Below are 18,436 nucleotides of genomic sequence, written 5' to 3' on the forward strand. Positions count from 1 at the left end.
AATAAATTTTAAAGCACCCTTTAACATGTAGTTATAGAACAGATTTCAACTTTCAGTATGGATTACAGTTCCACTTCCAGCTGCTCCAAGTCACTGGAGACAAAAGAGAAATATCAATATAATGATTCAGTAGTTCTACTCATATGTTAAATCCTGACTTCTCTGTTATAACTCCTCCTGCTCCTTTGATCTTTCTCCAAGTTTTTAAGGATATTTGGGTTGTGCCCGTTCTAGCTTTCTTCATGTTGTAAAGGGGTGTCAACAAAATAAGATAAGAGGATGGACCTGGTTGATGTTCTTGGAGAGAACACTGGGTTTCAGGGCTTATCTGGCCTAAAAAACACATGAAGATTTTAGGTTCCTGAAAATTAAATTTAGGTTGTGCAATTGTTGTAGGATCTCAGATAGAGCCCTGGGTGGTTTTTAGAGTTAACAGAATGATGTTGGTTGGGGTTTGGCAAACTGTGCCAATTAGCAATATCTAGCAGAAGCTTGCCTGGGAGTAACTTCCAGAATGGCCTCTTGACTTTAATTGAACTCTCCTAGCCACTTTGTTACATTCCCCACCCTCTTTGTGTCCCACAGTGCCAGGGCCAGGCTCACCCTTGGGAGTCATGTCCCATGTTGCCAGGGAGACTCATTCCTCTCGATGTCATATATGGGTTGACTTTTACACTGGGGATTTATTAACTTATAATTTACAGTTCTTAAGCCATGAAAGTAGCCAACTCAAGGTTGATAGGTTGATACCTGGACTCTGAAGACAGGCTGCCAGCATCAGGGGCACCTCTGTCACATTGGAAGACACATACATGATCAGCCTCTGCTGGTCCTTCTCTCCCAGGTTTCATTGCTTTTAGGCTGGCTTCAGTGGCTTCCTCTCTGTTTTCTGTGGTTGTGTCCTTGTCTCTCAGCTTCTCTGGGGCTTTTTTTTCCATGAGCTTCTCTGAATTTCATCTCACTGCTTTTGTGTGTGTTATCCTCCTAGAAAGGACTCTAGTAAGAGGATTAAGACCCACCCTGAATGAGATGGCTCATATGTCAATTGAAGTAACCTAATCAAGTCAAAAGTCCATACAATAGGTCTACATCCTCACAAATAGATTAAGAGAACAGGATGTTTTCTGGGATACATATAACTCCCAAACTACACAGTAGACTTGAAGCAGGATTCAAGAATTTGTATTTCTTCTAAGTTCTAGGTGAACTGATGCTACTGTGTTGTGAACCAAACTCTAAGAAACCTAGTTTGAGAGTTTTCAGGCTTGTTAACACTACTATCATGGATAGGCTAGAACATTTTGAGCTATAATGGTGAATTTGGTTAGTTTGGTATCTGGGAATGTAACAGGGCTTGGGAAATACACTTGCATTCATGCTTTCTGTTACAAGTGTCATATTTGAATTTGAATGCCCATGAATTTTGTTTGTAGTTGTATTTAGCCCAGGTCTTGGCAACCCAGCCATAGTCTATTTCCCATGGGTTAAAATTGTTTCATAAATACAAATTACAAAACCCTTCAGTCTCCTGCTTGCTACTTAACACAGGTGTCATATGAGACCTCTTGGTGCATTTGAATGTTTTTCATGACTCACAGTGCTTGTTGGTTATAGTGTAATTTGTGGTCTGTGGAAGGCTTCACAGGTGTGATAAATGACCTTCTTAGGAGAGCTATAGCTTTTTCTTTATTGGGCTTAACAGTGCACAGACTGGCCAGCTCTTGCTTCAGTTTAGTGCCCAGTTTCTTTTTCTCCTATTATAAATATTATCTGCACAACTCTCTTAGCTTTACTAGTTCCATTGAAGGGTCATTAGGTTCCCCATTAGCAGTTGCTGTTTATGGTTTCCCACAGAGGCCTCAGCATGGGTCTTCTTGCCTTTAATGGTGGGAGGATTTGAGCTGGGGCAGGGTCACCAAGTGAAGAGAGGTATGTATGGAGACCCCACTGCTATTTGGCTCCTAGCTTCAAAACACAAAAAAATAGGCTGGAACCAAGGTCTTCCCTTTTCAGCCAAAAATGGCAGCAGTTACAACATTATATGCACATTTGTTCCCCTGACCCCCAAGTGGCAACTTCCATTTAATCTCTTTGCTTCCTGTTTTTCTTGTGTTTTTAAAATAAATAAACAAATAAAACATCCAGCTCAGACTGAATCACTTTTTTTATATCCCTGATTCTCTGCCAATTGCCAGTGCTTGATAGTTTTCCATTTCTCTCTGTTTTCTCAGTTTGCTCTGATTAACAAAATGGCCTAAAATAAGAATTCCTGGGTGCCCTACAGGTGAGGCTCAGCAAGTCTCTGAGACAATGGTACATTTCTTTTACTCAACTTTGCCCTTCCTAAAAACAATAACCTTTTGTAATATTTATTAAACACTACAAATACGAAGAATAACATAATAAGAGTAAAATTTAAATAAACACAAAACTTAGGTGCAGGTAGAAATCTTTTTTAACTGCTCATAGTGATTCATATAATTAATTTTATATAATAATTTATAATTATAGCAACCTGTATTTAATTTTTATAATTTGAAATGAATATTTCTAATGATAATACTTTATAATGTATTATAATAATTTATAACTTTAAAAATATGAATATAATTAATTTTGAAAATCTATACCTTTAAAGAGATAATGCAATCATTTAAGCATTTCTGACAGAAAGCTCCAGGCCACAGGTATCCCTAAAGTCTTCTTTAACAAGACAATTATAAAGGCTTAACCTGTCTTCAATTAACAAATGAAGTCATGTAACCAGGATTTAAGGGATGATTGTGATTACTGAATCATTATATAGATGTTCCTTTTTGCTTTCTGGTATATTGGAGTAGACAAAAGGAAAATTACTGAAATCTCTAAATTGTAACCCAGCTGCCTTGATTTCTGATAATGATTATATATCCCTTATCTTCTGCCCCTGTGATTGTAAAAACCTTGTGACTAATCTTCGTTTGTACCACGTTATCCAGGTTGTCAACTTTACAAGTCTTATAATCACTAAAGACAGCCCCTAATGTTCATTAATGAAGGGTCTTGGGTCAGTCAAGAACTAACCCACCCAAGTCAAAAGTAATCTTGATAACTGAGACTAGATCTAACTAAAAATGGGCCTGCCTGACATGCTCAGTAGCTTAGACTTTAACCTACAAGTCACCTAGACCTCATTCTGCCATTTTCTTATACCATTTTGTGACTAATCATGTAATCAATCTGCACATGCTCAATAATTACATTACCTCTAATTATATCAGCTGGGGCCATGGTGCTCATTATCCTAAACCCTGCCCATCTTTCCTCTAATAAAACTATCAGAACTACTGCAGTTCAGGGAGACATATTTTGGGCCGCTAGGCCATCTGCTCTCCTACTTCATGCCTAGTAATAAACTATTTCTCTCCTTGAAACCTCAATGTCTCAGGAATTGGTTATTGAATGCATCAGGTTACAGAATCCATGGCCTTTGTCCGGTAACAGTCACCTTCCAGAAGTTTTCAAATGCGTTCTCCTCAGACGCCCACCTTTCCCTTCTTGCAGTTTGGAAGAAAGAAAGAAAAACTACCCTAATTACACATACTAGCCCCATTTACCTGCTCCTCTTCACCATGATTGTACTTTTCTGATTAAGAGAAAATTTGCTTTCTCTGACTGCTTAGATTCAGCTCTCTGCCCTTCCCAGCTGGGGAGAATCTTAATTTACACTGAATACATATGTTTATTCATTACACTAAGTGTTATAATTTCTCCTTGAGAAGTTCCTAGAGCCATTCTGTCTGGCTTCTGGCACAGCCTGGCTTTTTTTTAAGGGACGTGGGCTTCACTGAAGGTTGAGCTGATGTACAAACTATCACACAATCTGACTACGCCATTAGAAATTGAAGGATTTCTTCCCAGGAGGGCAGGTGGTTCTCTGGCCTCTGAGTCAGGGGCTTCCCATGTCAGGAGATCCTGTGTCATGCAGATACTGGGTCTGGGAGTTTGACAGTAATGTCCTTGCTGGAGGGAGCAAGGTATGGCTGTAGTTCTAGTGGGCATTGCATTGGCAAGCTGTTAAACTCTTCTGCAAAATTATGTATGAAACCAGTTGAAGCTTTATTATCCAACCCCCACTTAACAAGCTCCCTGGAATAACAGAGCTCTCCTTGTTTGGCAGGTGGGATATTCTCACTGTGGGTACTTGTTCTCCCGCAGTTTGACTTTTCTACTTTTCAAGAGTTGGCTGTATTTGTTGCATAGCTGTTTATGCCAATTATGTTTGTTGTCCTAATTACATAATTTTGTGAAATATTATATAAATAGATTGGGCTATTATTTCAAGAAGGAAACATTTCCATGAAACCTAAGCTCCTTTAAAAAGATGTGACAAAACAAGTTGCTAAGAAGAATTGTTATCAAATTAGGGATGGGCGAAACATCTGCAAAAGACTAGGAAAATGTCTTGAAAGTCTAGAATTCTGCATTTAGATTGTGTAGTCTTATCTAAAGAAATTAGATAATGCATTATAGATATGGTTTATGCAAAAAGTCAATAGGGAACTCCAACCAATAGATCCTTATCAGAAGAAACCTTGGCTCCATGTTATATGCATTGATGAATTATGGACACATATTTATTATCAGTAAATACAATGTTTAAGGAACTTTGACTTTTCTGATGACCTGATCAACTGCCAATCTCTATTGCATTCACCATGCAAACCAGATATGAGCTGGGTGTTTCTGCTCTTTGAGGATTACAGGTCATTTTCCCAAAGCTCCATAGCATGTCCTGTAGATTTCAAAAGTTCCTGGGTGCTTATAAATTCATGGTCACCTCTGGCTCTAAACTTCTGGCTCTCTGCATTTTGGTTTGGGATCATCACTTATCCTTCATGTTGTCTCTTTGTTCTGTCACTTAGCCCTGGCTACAAAACTTAGATTTCCTTAATTTCCATAATTTTTTTTCACTTACACAATGCACTTGTATGTATAGTAGCTGTGAATGAAGTGGGAGAAAGGGAGGGCTGGACTAGGTTTTATACTGCAGGAACAAAAAGAATTTCAAATGAGAATCAGCTATCCTTGTTCTTAAAAGTCCTTTAGCCATCCTGCCACAGGGTTTGGCCATTAACCCTGCATAGTGCTCCAACGACACATCATTTGCCTGGTGTTTCTAACTCCACTTGTTGCTTTTCTTTCCTTTGGCTCCTCTCACCATTACTGTTTATGTCAAATGCAAAGTACTTTGGTCCACTGTTTGCTGGCTCATTTCCTGTTTATCCTTGCTTTTTGGGTATCTTTCTTCCTTACCCTTTTACCCTTAGTGGCTTTTCATCAAGGTGACTACATCCTAGAAATCGAACACCTTTGAAATTAAGTTGATGACGTAACACTTTCTCTGGGACAAAAGACTAACATTGGACTTGTTCTGGACAAACTCGGATCTGCTACATAGCAAGGCATTTTCCTAACCAAAGACAGTTTCTCCTTAAGAAGAAACTGTCTTTTAGCGTTTCAGCCCATTACGTATACTTTCCAAATATGGTTAAATCCAAAATGCCAATTCTTTGTTCCATAATGAAAGTGTGAACTGAACAAAATGTGAGTGTGCAAAGGTTGCTTCATTGGGGGGGGGGGGGCATGAACTGAAATTGAAATAAGGTTTTTCTTTACTAGCCATCACCATTAATTGTTGTATGTACCTCACCCTCTTGTTTTTCCAGCTATGTAATGGAGACTATTATTGCCTGCTAAGGTTCTCAAATGAAAAAAAATAGACAATCAAACATTTGGTAGAGGATTAAACTATAGAAATGTAATGTAAAATAATCACTGTTATTTCTTAGGATCAAAAGTCTAAAAGTTGCTGTGGATGATACTGAACTACACCAGCCCTGATCATTTTCCTGTATTTGAGCCTCTGAGCATTTTATTAGGTGCCCCTTTGTTTTGCTCCCTGACTTTAAACCTGGTCCTTTGAAATAACTCTACCAAGTAATCCTGGTTCCTGACCTTCAGCTTCCTTATTATTTCAGTCTTGGACCTCTACTCAGCAAATTCATCCAATCATACTGAATTGTACGTAGTTGAGTCAGGTTATTGTGATGCTGATAAATGAGGACTAAATTGAAGCCATCAGACTCATTTTTTTCCTCACCCACCTTATTTCCAGATGTGGAAGTTAATGGGCTTGGATTGGCTGCTAACACTGAGCCTCATCAGAGACCATTTTCCTTAAGAGTATAAACTGCAATTTATTGATTGGGTGGAGGCTTAGGCATTTCAGGTGTGGATTTGTATTATGGCCTATGAAAACGGTTGGAGCTGAAATCCAGGCCTGCCACCACTGAGTTTGTTAAATTAAACCAGAACACTGTGGCTTTCGATTCAGAAGCCAGGTAGGCTGACAGAATGAACAGTTCAAAAATCTCTCATTGTATTACAAAGAGGTCAGCAGCTCTTTCCTTCTTCTGAAAGTGGGAATAAGGGGCCCATTTTTAAGTGTGCTGAATTCTGTTTAAATTGGAGAATACAGCTGTCTGGTTCTCTCTCCTGTAGTAAATGATAGCTCCTTGGATAATCTATACCTGTTCTCTCTACTTCCTCACCTTCCACTTCATCTTGAACTGATTTTTTTTTCCCCAAGAAAAGAATAAGTTTTAATGCAGAGCAGCCAATCATGGAGATAGGAACCTATAAAAGGTCATATCTGTCTCCTCAAGTCTAAAGAGGTTAGGGTTTTTATGGGATTAGACAAAGGGAGCTGGAGATAGTGATGTTGGCAGATACTGACCAGTTATGTTTTGGTTATGGACAATAAAGAGTGTGTAAGTACAGGCCCAAGAAATCCGAGAAGGCCAGCTAACCCAATGGGTTGAAATGAAAGGGCAAGCATAAAATAACACCACAATAACAACTCAAAGAGATAAGCTAAAATAGCAACTACAGTTACAAGGAACTGCTGTATTTGGCAGTTACAATTCCTCTTTATTTTTGTTCATTCCTCAGTCTTGAGAGATTTGGGATGATGACTGTTGTGGCTGCTTCAGGCTGATGAGGGATGTAGATATTATGGGACAGAGGAATGAAACTGTTTTGCTTGCAGTTGACGATTCTTCTTGCTTTCAGGACAGGATTGGTCCTTCATCATTATTCTGTTAGTTCTAATTTTACAGATGTGGGATAAAATACAGAGACAAAGCTTAAAGGATAGGATGCTAATAATGATCAGAATGAGGATAGCCTAGTCTTCTTTGTAATATCATTCTGAACCAAGATCCTATTCCTGAAGGGAGCCAACTAAATAAATCAAAGGAGGGAGAATTTGTGTCTATGGCATTAATTTGATTTTTCATATGTTAGTACTTTTGTGATATTATCAGATTTGTCAGGTACGAAGGTACAACATTTGGGTTTTATTATAGCACAGGTTCCTCCTTGAGAGGCAGTGAGGATGTCTAAAGCCATTGGTTTTGGAGAACTGCTTGCATATAAAAGCAACCTCTGTATTTTAAGAGAAATACTATAGAGGCTATTGTTTAGGGATTTATTAAGGGTTTCAATGTGAAAAATGACATCTTCAATGCCTTGTGATGGAACAAATAGGGCTGTGCGATGATCAAACCAATGGAATATTGATCATGCCCATCTGACTTTTAATAGGAATAAGTTGACAGTGGGGGTGGGGGAGTTGACTATTATGAATGGTTTCTTGGGTCCATGGCAAATTTAATGTACATAGCCCCTGTGGGGGTATCAGGGGCATAGATCAGTACTGCATATCCATTGAGTTCCTCTTGGAGCTACCCAATAAATGCCAGGTCGTCTTGATCAGTCTGTCCCAAATCAGTCACTTTCTCACAATATGATGGCTTAGTGACATAGTTCAGAGGGTATCCAGCCTATTTTTCTGGCATTACATGGATTAGGCTGTTTGGAATGATTTCTTCGCTCCCAAAAGAGGGGGGAGGGTACCTTATGACTTAAATGGCCATACCCAGGGGTTAACCATACCATGGGATGCCATGCTATCCAATGGTACGGTTAAATGCCATGACATCCCTTAGTTGTTGAGTGTCCTTATCTTTCCTTGACAGTTAAGCTAATTGAACTAAATAATTACTCTACTTATAGAGTGGCCACTTATCCAGTCATTCCATATGAAAAGTTAATCATATGTCCCAGAACACTAATATTTATGGACCAGTTATACGGGTTAGCATTCATTATATTTGCAGTACTGAGAATCAAGCTATGAGTTTGTTCTTTGGTTAATGTTTTTAAAGCTATTAGGTCTGTTGTCTGGAGAGGGGAAACCCACTAGAGCAGGCCAGAAGAACTGGAGAGTAGAGGTGACTACCTACCCATCAGTTAGATCTATTCATGGAGGAGGCATAGCTATGTGCCCATTGGAGAAAGATATTACTGTGTAGGGTTTCTTGAGGGAAACTAAGGCTAAGATATATATATATATATATATACATGAATAGTGAAAAACCAAAAAGGATAGTACATAGAGATAATAGTTTCAGTTTTTATTTCTAAAACAATTAAAGTGGTTCTAACCCTTGGAAAGAAAGCAGAACTTAGTCATGGGGTGTGAGACAGCAAATATAATTTAGGAAATAACAGATACAAGAAGATATGGCTAAACAGAATGATGTATATTTAATATTACCTTAATTATCTTTTATTTTTGATTTTCTTTAAAAGCAATTTTCAGTCAGTTATTGGTTCACAAGTGTAACCTGGTAATGAGAAATTTTCTGTGGTGGCATAGTTATGTCAAAGTTCTGGGTCCACTTGATTCTGTGCATCCATGAAGATGGTCACCTATTGGATTTCTAAGAATTGGTCAAGATGAGTCCATGGCATAAATAGGAACTAGTTTTACCCAGAAATGGTGTATCTAGAGTTTTATACCTGGTGGAAAGGCTTTACTTTTCAGAATTTGTTGAAGGGTCACTACAGCATATCCAGTTTTTGGATCTCTTGTTCTGTGAAGTTGCTTCCATCAGTACATCTCCAGGTCTGGGCTTATATAAAGGCTGATCTAAATCTGGATGCTTGGCTGCCTAAGCTTTACCTGGACTGGTTCTGCCATTTTTGCTCATCCTGGCTTTCCATCTGCCCAGGATTCTGGATTTACAGATGACAGGATTTCCTCCAGAAAAGTGGGAGTCTCTTTAGTGACTTCTTCTTAACTCCTGGTTTGCATTTACTTTGTTCATAATTACTCTGATTAGGTGGCTTGCTATTTCAGATTATGTTTCTCCTCTGCTCAAAGCCTTAAATGGATCCACAGTAAAATCAGCTCAGTAAAAGCTCAGGTCCTCACAAAGCCTACAGAGTTCTTCACCCCATCTGTGCATTTTAATGTCCTAATAGTCTCCTCCTTTCTCACTGTGTCTCAGTGGCCACATTGGCTTCCATCACTCCAGGCACATTTCTGCTTCAGGAAATTTTCACTTGCAGTTTTCTCTGCTTGGAAATGTCTTTTTCCAGATATATGTAAGGCTAATTCCCTTACCACTTGTGCTGGTTTGAAAGGATGCATGTCCCCTAGAAAAGCCATGTTTTAATTTAAATCCCATTTCATAAAGGCAGAATAATCCCTATTCAATACTGTATGTTTGAAACTGTAATCAGATCATCTCCCTGGAGATGTGATTTAATCAAAAGTAGTCGTTAAACTGGATTAGGTGATGACATGTCTCCACCCAGTTGGGTGGGTCTTGATAAGTTTCTGGAGTCCTACAAAAGAGGAAACATTTTGGAGAAAGAAAGAGATTCAGAGAGAGCAGAGCAGAACGACATAGCCATGAGAAGCAGAGTCCACCAGCCAGCGATCTTTGGAGATGAAGAAGGAAAATGCCTCCCGGGGAGCTTCATGAAACAGGAAGCCAGGAAAAGAAGCTAGCAGATGATGCCATGTTCGCCATGTACCCTTCCAGATGAGAGAGGAACCCTGACCGTGTTCACTATGTGCCTTTCTAGATGAGAGAGAAACTCTGACTGTGTTCACCATGTGCCCTTCCACTTGAGAAAGAAACCAGAATGTCATTGGCCTTCTTGAACCAAGGTATCTATGCCTAGATGCCTTTGACTGGACATTTCTATAGGCTTGTTTTAATTGGGACATTTTCTCAGCCTTAGAACTGTGAACTAGCAACTCATTGAATTCCCCTTTTTAAAAGCCATTCCATTTCCAGAATATTGCATTCTAACAGCTAGCAAACTAGAACACCGCTTTAATGTCTTTGCTCAACTGTCCCTTTCTCAGTGAGGCCTTCCTGAATACTCTAAAATGGAAAACCCAGTCACCCTAGTCTCCTACCTCCCATCCTGCTTTATTTGTATGGTACATTTAAAATACACTTGAAATATCAGTGAATTATTCATCTACCAAAGAGCAGATTTTTGCTAAAATAGTTCAGGATAAAAAGCAACATATGCAACTATCTGATTGTCACCTACTTGCATTCCAACAACCATATGTACTTTCCCATTCACTTTCGATATTTTCGGTCCTTAGGCTGAAAGGTCTCAAATAGCATTTTGAAATTTGAGAATTTTGAGGTCTTTGATTAAATCCACACCTACTGGTGATCCAACTGTGGATGGTTCCATATCAGGAAACTTTAGAAGGAGAATTTTGCATGTTTAAACAACCAATACATTCTGAAAATTTTTATAAATTGAAAATCCAAATTATTATGAATTTGCAAGCTATAGGTTAAGATATGTGCTTTAATCTCTCCATCCCTCCGTCTCTCCCTCTTTCCTTCTCTCTCTCCTTCTGTTACTCTTTCCTTCTCCCTTCCTTCCCCACTCATCTCTCCAATCCTCTATCCCCCTTTTTGGAGTATTTTCTTAGATGCCTTATTTATTTAATCAAAGTTAGAGAAAAACTAGTAGATTAGACAGTGAGACAAGATTGGTATATTTGGTAGAGGGACTCCCACTCCCTTAGGTGAAGAATCATGGAGTAATAAATTTGAAGGAGCCATAAAGTTTCATCTGGACCAGTGCTTCTTCTTCCCAGTTATGTATTGGTATAATTTAGTGAACATTCAAAAATACTCATGCCCTACACTACCCTACCTCCTCACTCTTCCTATTCATTGGGACGTTGCTCCTTGTTCCTGAGGTCCATTGACACATCACACTCTTTCTGCAGCTCATTTGAGATCCAAGCCATCCATTCTTTTTCAGCCACCTACCACCCCTGACTTCCAACACAACTTCTGCTATTCTCAAAGGACACAATTTTATTTTCTTCAAAATTAGCATTTTTTGTCCAATTCCTCTTGTTTCTTCCTTAGGGACTTTAATATTTATGTTGAGGAGTAATATGAAACTCTTGTTTCATAGTTCATTGACACTTCTTCATGTGACTTATCTTCATCATTTTTCTATGTCAACCAACCACCATCTCACAACCTCACAAATACTTGTGGGGTTTTATTAGTATTCAGATCCTCTGTTCTTTAGTTTTACTTCTTCTTTGAGCCTTTCAACACCTTCCATTTCATTCATTTTCCTTTCTTTTTCTAACTGTATGGTCAGCATTCCACTCTTGACTTGATGTGCCAACTTCTGCCCTGGAGCCGTTTGATATTCTCTCTTTTCTCTCTCCTCTCCCATGCTGCAGACAAGTCAGAATCATTCAGACCTTGAAATTGTAATTCAAACATGCTAATTTCTGTGGACATCCCTGGATCTCTTTCATCTAGCCCTGAATCTTAGTGCTCATACCTCCTGTCCTATGTCATTTGCTCTGCTCTTAGTGCTGACATTCCATTGTGAAAAATGGATTGCCATCACCCAGTCCAACCTGGACTGAAATTCTCCCTCAATGTAAACCAATAGTCTTCCTTTAGCCAATATCAGTGGCCTGTTCTCTATCCTCATTACTTTTACCTTCTCTGCAGCATTTAACTAATTGTTTCAAAACTATGAGATCATATAACATTTATCCTTTTATATCTGGCTTATTTTAATCAACCTAATGTCTTCAAGTTTCATCCATGTTGTTGCATGTATCAGGACTTCATTCCTTTTTATGGCTGAATAATATTCCATTGTACTTATATACCATATTTTATTTATCCATTCATTGGTTGATGGACAGTTGGGTTGCTTCCATTTTTAGCAATAGTGAATAATGCTGCTGTGAACATCAGAGTGCAAACATCTGTTTGAGTCCAAGCTTTCAATTCTTTTGGGTATATACCTAGTAGTGGGATTGCTGAATCATATTATAGTTCTATAGCTAGCTTTCTTAGGAAGTTCCAAACTGCCTTCCACGGTGAACCATTTTACATAGCCACCAAGAATGAATGAGGCTCTATTTCTCTGCATTCTTTCCAAAATTTGTTACTTCCAATTTTTTAAAGCAGCCATTCTAAAGGGTGTGAAATGATATCTCATTGTGGTTTTGATTTGCATTTCCCTGATAGGCTAATGATGTTGCGTATTTTTTCATGTGCTTTCTGGCCATTTATATATCTTCTTTGGAGAGGTGTATTTGGGTCTTTTGCCCATCTTTTTTTAATTGTGTAGGTTTTTTGTGTTGTTAAGTTGAAGAATTTCATTCTATATTCTGGATATTAATCTTTTATTGGATATATTATTTCTAAATATTTTCTCCCATTGTGTAGGTTGTTGTTTTACTTTCATTATAAAGTCTTTTGAGGCACAAAAGTTTCTAATCTGGAGAGGTCCCATTTATCTACTTTTTTCATTTGTTACTTGTACTTTGGTATAAAGTGCAAGAAACCAATGCTTAACACAATTTCCTGAAGATGCTTCCCTTCATTTTCTTCAAGGAGTTTGATGGTTCCAGCTCTTATATTAAGGTCTTTGATCCATTTTAAGTTGATTTTCATATATGGTGTGAGTTGGGATCCTTTTGCTTTGCAGCTGGAGATGAAATTTTCCCAGCACCATTTGTTAAAGAGACTATTCTTTCCCAATTGAATAGACTTTGCCACCTTGTCAAAAATAAGTTGGCCATTATCAACAAAACAGAAAATGACAAGTGCTGGAGAGGATGCGGAGAAAGAGGCACTCTTATCCACAGTTGGTGGGAATGTCAAATGGTGCAACCACTGTGGAAGGCAGTTTGGCGGTTCCTCAAAAAGCTGAATATAGAATTGCCATGTGACCCAGCAATACCATTGCTAGGTATCTACTCAAAGGACTTAAGGGCAAAGACACAAATGGACATTTGCACACCAATGTTTATAGCAGCGTTATTTATAATTGCAAAGAGATGGAAACAGCCAAAATGTCCATCAACAGAAGAGTGGCTAAACAAACTGTGGTATATACATACGATGGAATATTATGCAGCTTTAAGACAAGATAAACTTATGAAGCATGTAATAACATGGATGGACCTAGAGAATATTATGCTGAGTGAGTCCAGCCAAAAACTAAAGGGCAAATACTGTATGGTCCCACTGATGTGAACGGACATTCGAGAATAAACTTGAAATATGTCATTGGTAACAGAGTCCAGCAGGAATTAGAAACAGGGTAAGATAATGGGTAATTGGAGCTGAAGGGATACAGACTGTGCAACAGGACTAGATACAAAAACTCAAAAATGGACAGCACAATAATACCTAATTGTAAAGTAATCATGTTAAAACACTGAATGAAGCTGCATCTGAGCTATAGGGTTTTTTTTTTTTTTACTATTATTACTACTTTTATTTCTTTTCTCTATATTATCATTCTATTTCTTTTTCTGTTGTGTTGCTAGTTCCTCTAAACCGATGCAAATGTACTAAGAAACGATGATCATGCATCTATGTGATGATGTTAAGAATTAGTGATTGCATATGTAGAATGGTATGATTTCTAAATGTTGTGTTAATTTCTTTTTTTTTTTCCGTTAATAAAAAAAAAATAAGTTGGCCACAAATATGAGGGTAGATTTCTAAGCCCTAAATTTTATTGTATTTGTCTGTATGTCTGTCCTTGTGCCAGTGCCATGATGTTTTGATTACTTTGGATTTGTAATAAATTTTAAGATCAGGAAGTGTGAATCTGTCAAATTCATTTTTCTTTTTCAAGATGGCTTCAGCTATTTGAGTCCCTTTTTCCTTCCATATCAACTTGATATTTGGCTTTTCCATTCCTGAAAAGAAAGTTATTGGAATTTTGATTGGGATTGCATTGAATCTATTCATTCCTTTGGGTAGAATTAACATCTTAACAATATTCAGTTTTCCAATCCATGAACATGGAATGTCCTTTGATTTATATAGTTCTTCTTTAATTTCTTTTGGCAATGTTTTGCAGCTTTCTGTGTACAAGTTCTTTAAATCTTTGGTTAGATTTATTCCTAGATATTTGATTATTTCAGTTGATAATTTGAATGGAATTTCTTTATTGATTTATTCTGATTGTTCTTTGCTTGTGTATAGAGACACTACTGATTTTGAATGTTGATCTTAGACCATGAAACTTTGCTGAATTAGTTTATTAGCTCTAGGAGCATTGTTGTGGATTTTTCAGAATTTTCTGTATATAGGACCATATCATCAGCAAATAGGGAAAGTTTTACTTCTTCCTTTCCAATTTGGATGCCTTTTATTTCTTTTTCTTAGCCAATTGCTCTGGCAAGAACTTCTAGTACAATGTTGAATAACAGTGGTGACAGTGGGCATCCTTGTCTTTTCCTGACCTCTTTTCCTTAGAGGTCAGGAAAAGCTTTCAGTTTTTCACCATTAAGTAGGATGTTGGTCATGAGCTTTTTCTATTATCTTTGTCATGTTTAGGAAGTTTCCTTTTATTCCTAGTACTCTAAGTGTTTTTATCATGGCAAGGTATTTTATTTTGTCCAATGCTGTTCTAGTTTGCTAGTTACCAGAATGTGATATACCAGAAACAGGATGGCTTTTAAGGGGGAATTTATTAAGTTACAAGTTTACAGTTCTAAGGCTGTGAAAATGTCCAAATTAAAGCAAATCTATAAACAATGTCCAAATTAAGGCCAGGCTATGAAAATATCTAAATTAAGGCACCAACCATAGGTTACTTTCACTCAAGAAAGGCCCATCAAGTTCTGGGTTTCTCTCTCAACTGGAAAGGCAGATGGTGAACATGGTGTCTGCTACCTTTCTTTCTAGCTTCTTGTTTCATCAGGGTCACCCAGGGGCATTTTTCTTCTTCATCTCCAAAGGTCTCTGGCTGCATGGGCTCTAAAGCTTTTTCCAAAAGTGTTTCCTCTTTTAAAGGATTTCAATAAACTAATCAAGACCCACCTGGAATGGTGGGGTCACATTTCCCTCTAATCAAAGCTTAATACCCATAATTGGGCATATCACATCTCTGTGGAGATAATCTAATCAAGTTTCCAACCTGCAATGCTGAATAGGGATTAAAAGAAATGGCTACCTCCACAAGATGGATCAGGATTAAAACATGGCTTTGCTAGGGTACATAATCTTTTCAAACAGGCACAAATGCCTTTTCTGCATCAGTTGAGATGACTATGTGTTTTTTTTCTTCATTCTCTTAATGTGGTCCATTACGTTAATTGATTTTGTTATGTTGAAGGACCCTTGCATACCTTGGATAAATCCCACTTGATTATGATGTATAATTCTTTTAATGTGCTGTTGGATTTAGTTTTCCAGTATTTTGTTGAGAATTTTTGCATCTATATTTGTAAGAGGTATGGGTCTGCAGTTTTCTTTGCTTGTGGTATCTTTATCCAGCTTTGGTATATGGGTGATGTTGGCTTTATAGAATGAGTTAGGGTGTGTTCCTGGCTCTTCATTATTTTGGAGAAATTTGAGCAGAATTGGAGTTAGGTCTTCTTGGAACATTTGGTAACATTCCCCTGTGAAGACATCTGGTCCTGGGCTTTTCTTTGTTGGGAGATTTTTATTACTAATTCAATCTTTTTACTGGTAATTGGTTTGTGGAGATCTTCTATTTCTTCTTGAGTCAATGTAGGTAGTTTGTTTCAAAGAATTTTTCCATTTCATCTATGTTATATAATTTATTGGTGTACAATTGTTCTTGGTATACTTTTTTTATCCTCTTTATTTCAGCAAGGTTGGTAGTACTGACCCCTTTTCCATTTCTGAGTTAAGCTGCTTGCATCCTCTCTCTTTTTTTTCTTTGTCAGTCCAGCTGATTGTTTGCCAATTTTATTGATATTTTCAAATAACCAACTTTTGGTTTGTTGATTCTTATTATTGTTGTTGTTGTTGTTTTCTATTTCATTTATCTCTTTTCTAGTTCCTTCTTTTTGTTCATTGTAGGTTTAGTTTGCTCTTCTTTTTTCTAGTTCTTCCAGTTTTGAGGTTAGGTCTTTGATTTGAAGTATTTCTTCTTTTTCAACACAAGCACTTAGAGCTATATATTTCCCTTTCAGCAATGCTTGGAGAGTTTTATCCATTCACATTCAAAGTCACTGTTGATAATACAGGGTTTCTTCTGTCATTTTGTTATTCAGCCTTTGTAAGTCTTATACCTTTCTCTGTCCCTCACTTCCACTAAAATGTAACTTTTTATTTATTTGCTTTTTTGTGCTTTCTTACTTCTATCTGGATATATTTTTCTTCGATTTTCCTTGTGATTACTATGGGGTAAAAACTTTAACATCCTAAATATATAACAGTGATATTTGGTTTGATACCTGCTTAAATTTAATAACATTTACATAAACTTTTCGTATATAGTCCTCTGTCTCCTCACCATTTTTTGTACTTGTAACTTATCTTTTTACTTTTTACGTTGTATGCCTAAAACTACATTTATCATTTCTTTTTATGCATTTTAGCACTGTGGGAAGTAAGAATGGAGTTACATACCAAACAATACAATGCAATACAATAATACCGGTATTTATAATTAGCCAAATGGCTACCTTCGTCACATGTCTTTATTTCTTCATGCTACTTTGAAGCACTGCCTAGTGTTCTTTCCTTTCAGTCTGAAGAACCTCTTTAACATTGCTTATATGGCTGTTCTAGTGGTGACAAACTTCCTCTGCTTTTTTTTGGTCTAAGAATGTCTTAATCTCTCTCTAATTTTTGAAATAGAGTTTCATCAGATATAAAATTATTGGCTGGTAGTTGTTTTCCTTCAGTACTTTAAGTATTTCAACCCACTGCCTTCTTGTCTCCATGGTTTCGGATGAGAAACTGGCACTCAATCTAAATGGGGTTCCCTTATATATAACACATTTTTTTCTCTTGCATCTTTCAGAACTTTCTCCTTGCCTTTTGCATTTGATAATGTAATCAGTATACAATGGCATTGCTTTTTCTTCATGTTTATCTTGTTTGGTATTCTTCAAGTTTCCTGGATGTGCATATTCATGTCTTTTGCTAAGTTTAAGAAGTTCTTTTTTATTATGTCTTTGACTACTCCTGCCTCTTTCTCTGTTTCTTTCCTGTCTAGAACTCCCATAATGCATATCACGTCCCATAGCTGTTTTAGGTTATTTTTGCTTTTAATATTTCTTCTTTCTTTCTGTTTCTTAGCCTGACTCACTTCAAGTGTGATGTCTTCAAGTTCATTGATTCTTTCTTCTTCCAGCTCCAATTTGCTCTTGATATCCTCCTGCAGTAATTTCAATAATCATGGTCTTCAACTCTAGTAGTTCTGTTCAGTCCCTTTTTTAAAATTTCTATCTTTGTGCTTAGACTCTCCTATTGTTCATTCATTTTCCTCCTGATATCCTTTGCTTCTTTCTCTGTACTTTCCTTCATCTCCTTAATAATTTTTAAGATTATCTTTTAAAGGCTTTTTTTGATATGCCCATACTCTTCATTGGTGTTTTCTGTACTTATATTCTCTTCCTTTGGATGGGTCACCATTTCCTATTTATTTGTTTGCCTTGTACTCTTTTGTGGTACATGGTACATTTTAATATTTTGAAAGGTTAATCCTGGAATTTATTCCCTGGGATGTCTTTTTCTTGGTTTTGTAACAGATTTAACTTCAACCCTCCTATCAAGAAGATCTCCCCAAGGCAAATGCAGTGTGCAGGGTTTTCTCTGTCTCTCTGAGCCTCCTTCTCGCCCTGGGCTATATTAGTTTGTTAAGCTGCCAGAATGTGATATATGGAACTGGAACGTTTTTTACAAAGGAAATTTAGTAAGTTGCAAGTTTATGGTTCTAAGCCTATAAAATGTCCAAACTAAGGCATCCAGGAAAGACACCTTAACTCAAGGGAGACCAATGGGTCAGGAACACCTCTGTCAGCTGGGAAGTCATGTGGCTGGCGTCTGCTGGTCCCTTGCTCCTGGGCGCCATTGTTTTCAGCTTCCGTTCCTGTAGTGGTTCCTCACTTTACGTATGCAGGGCTCGTTTTCATCTCTTGGCTTCCCTTGGCTCTCTCCAGATTCTGGCTTGCTTAACATGTCATGGTGACGTCTGTTGGACTCCAAGCATGTCCAAACATCTTTGTCTCCATTCT

Source organism: Tamandua tetradactyla, chromosome 10, assembly GCF_023851605.1.
Source record: "Tamandua tetradactyla isolate mTamTet1 chromosome 10, mTamTet1.pri, whole genome shotgun sequence".
NCBI lineage: Eukaryota > Metazoa > Chordata > Mammalia > Pilosa > Myrmecophagidae > Tamandua > Tamandua tetradactyla.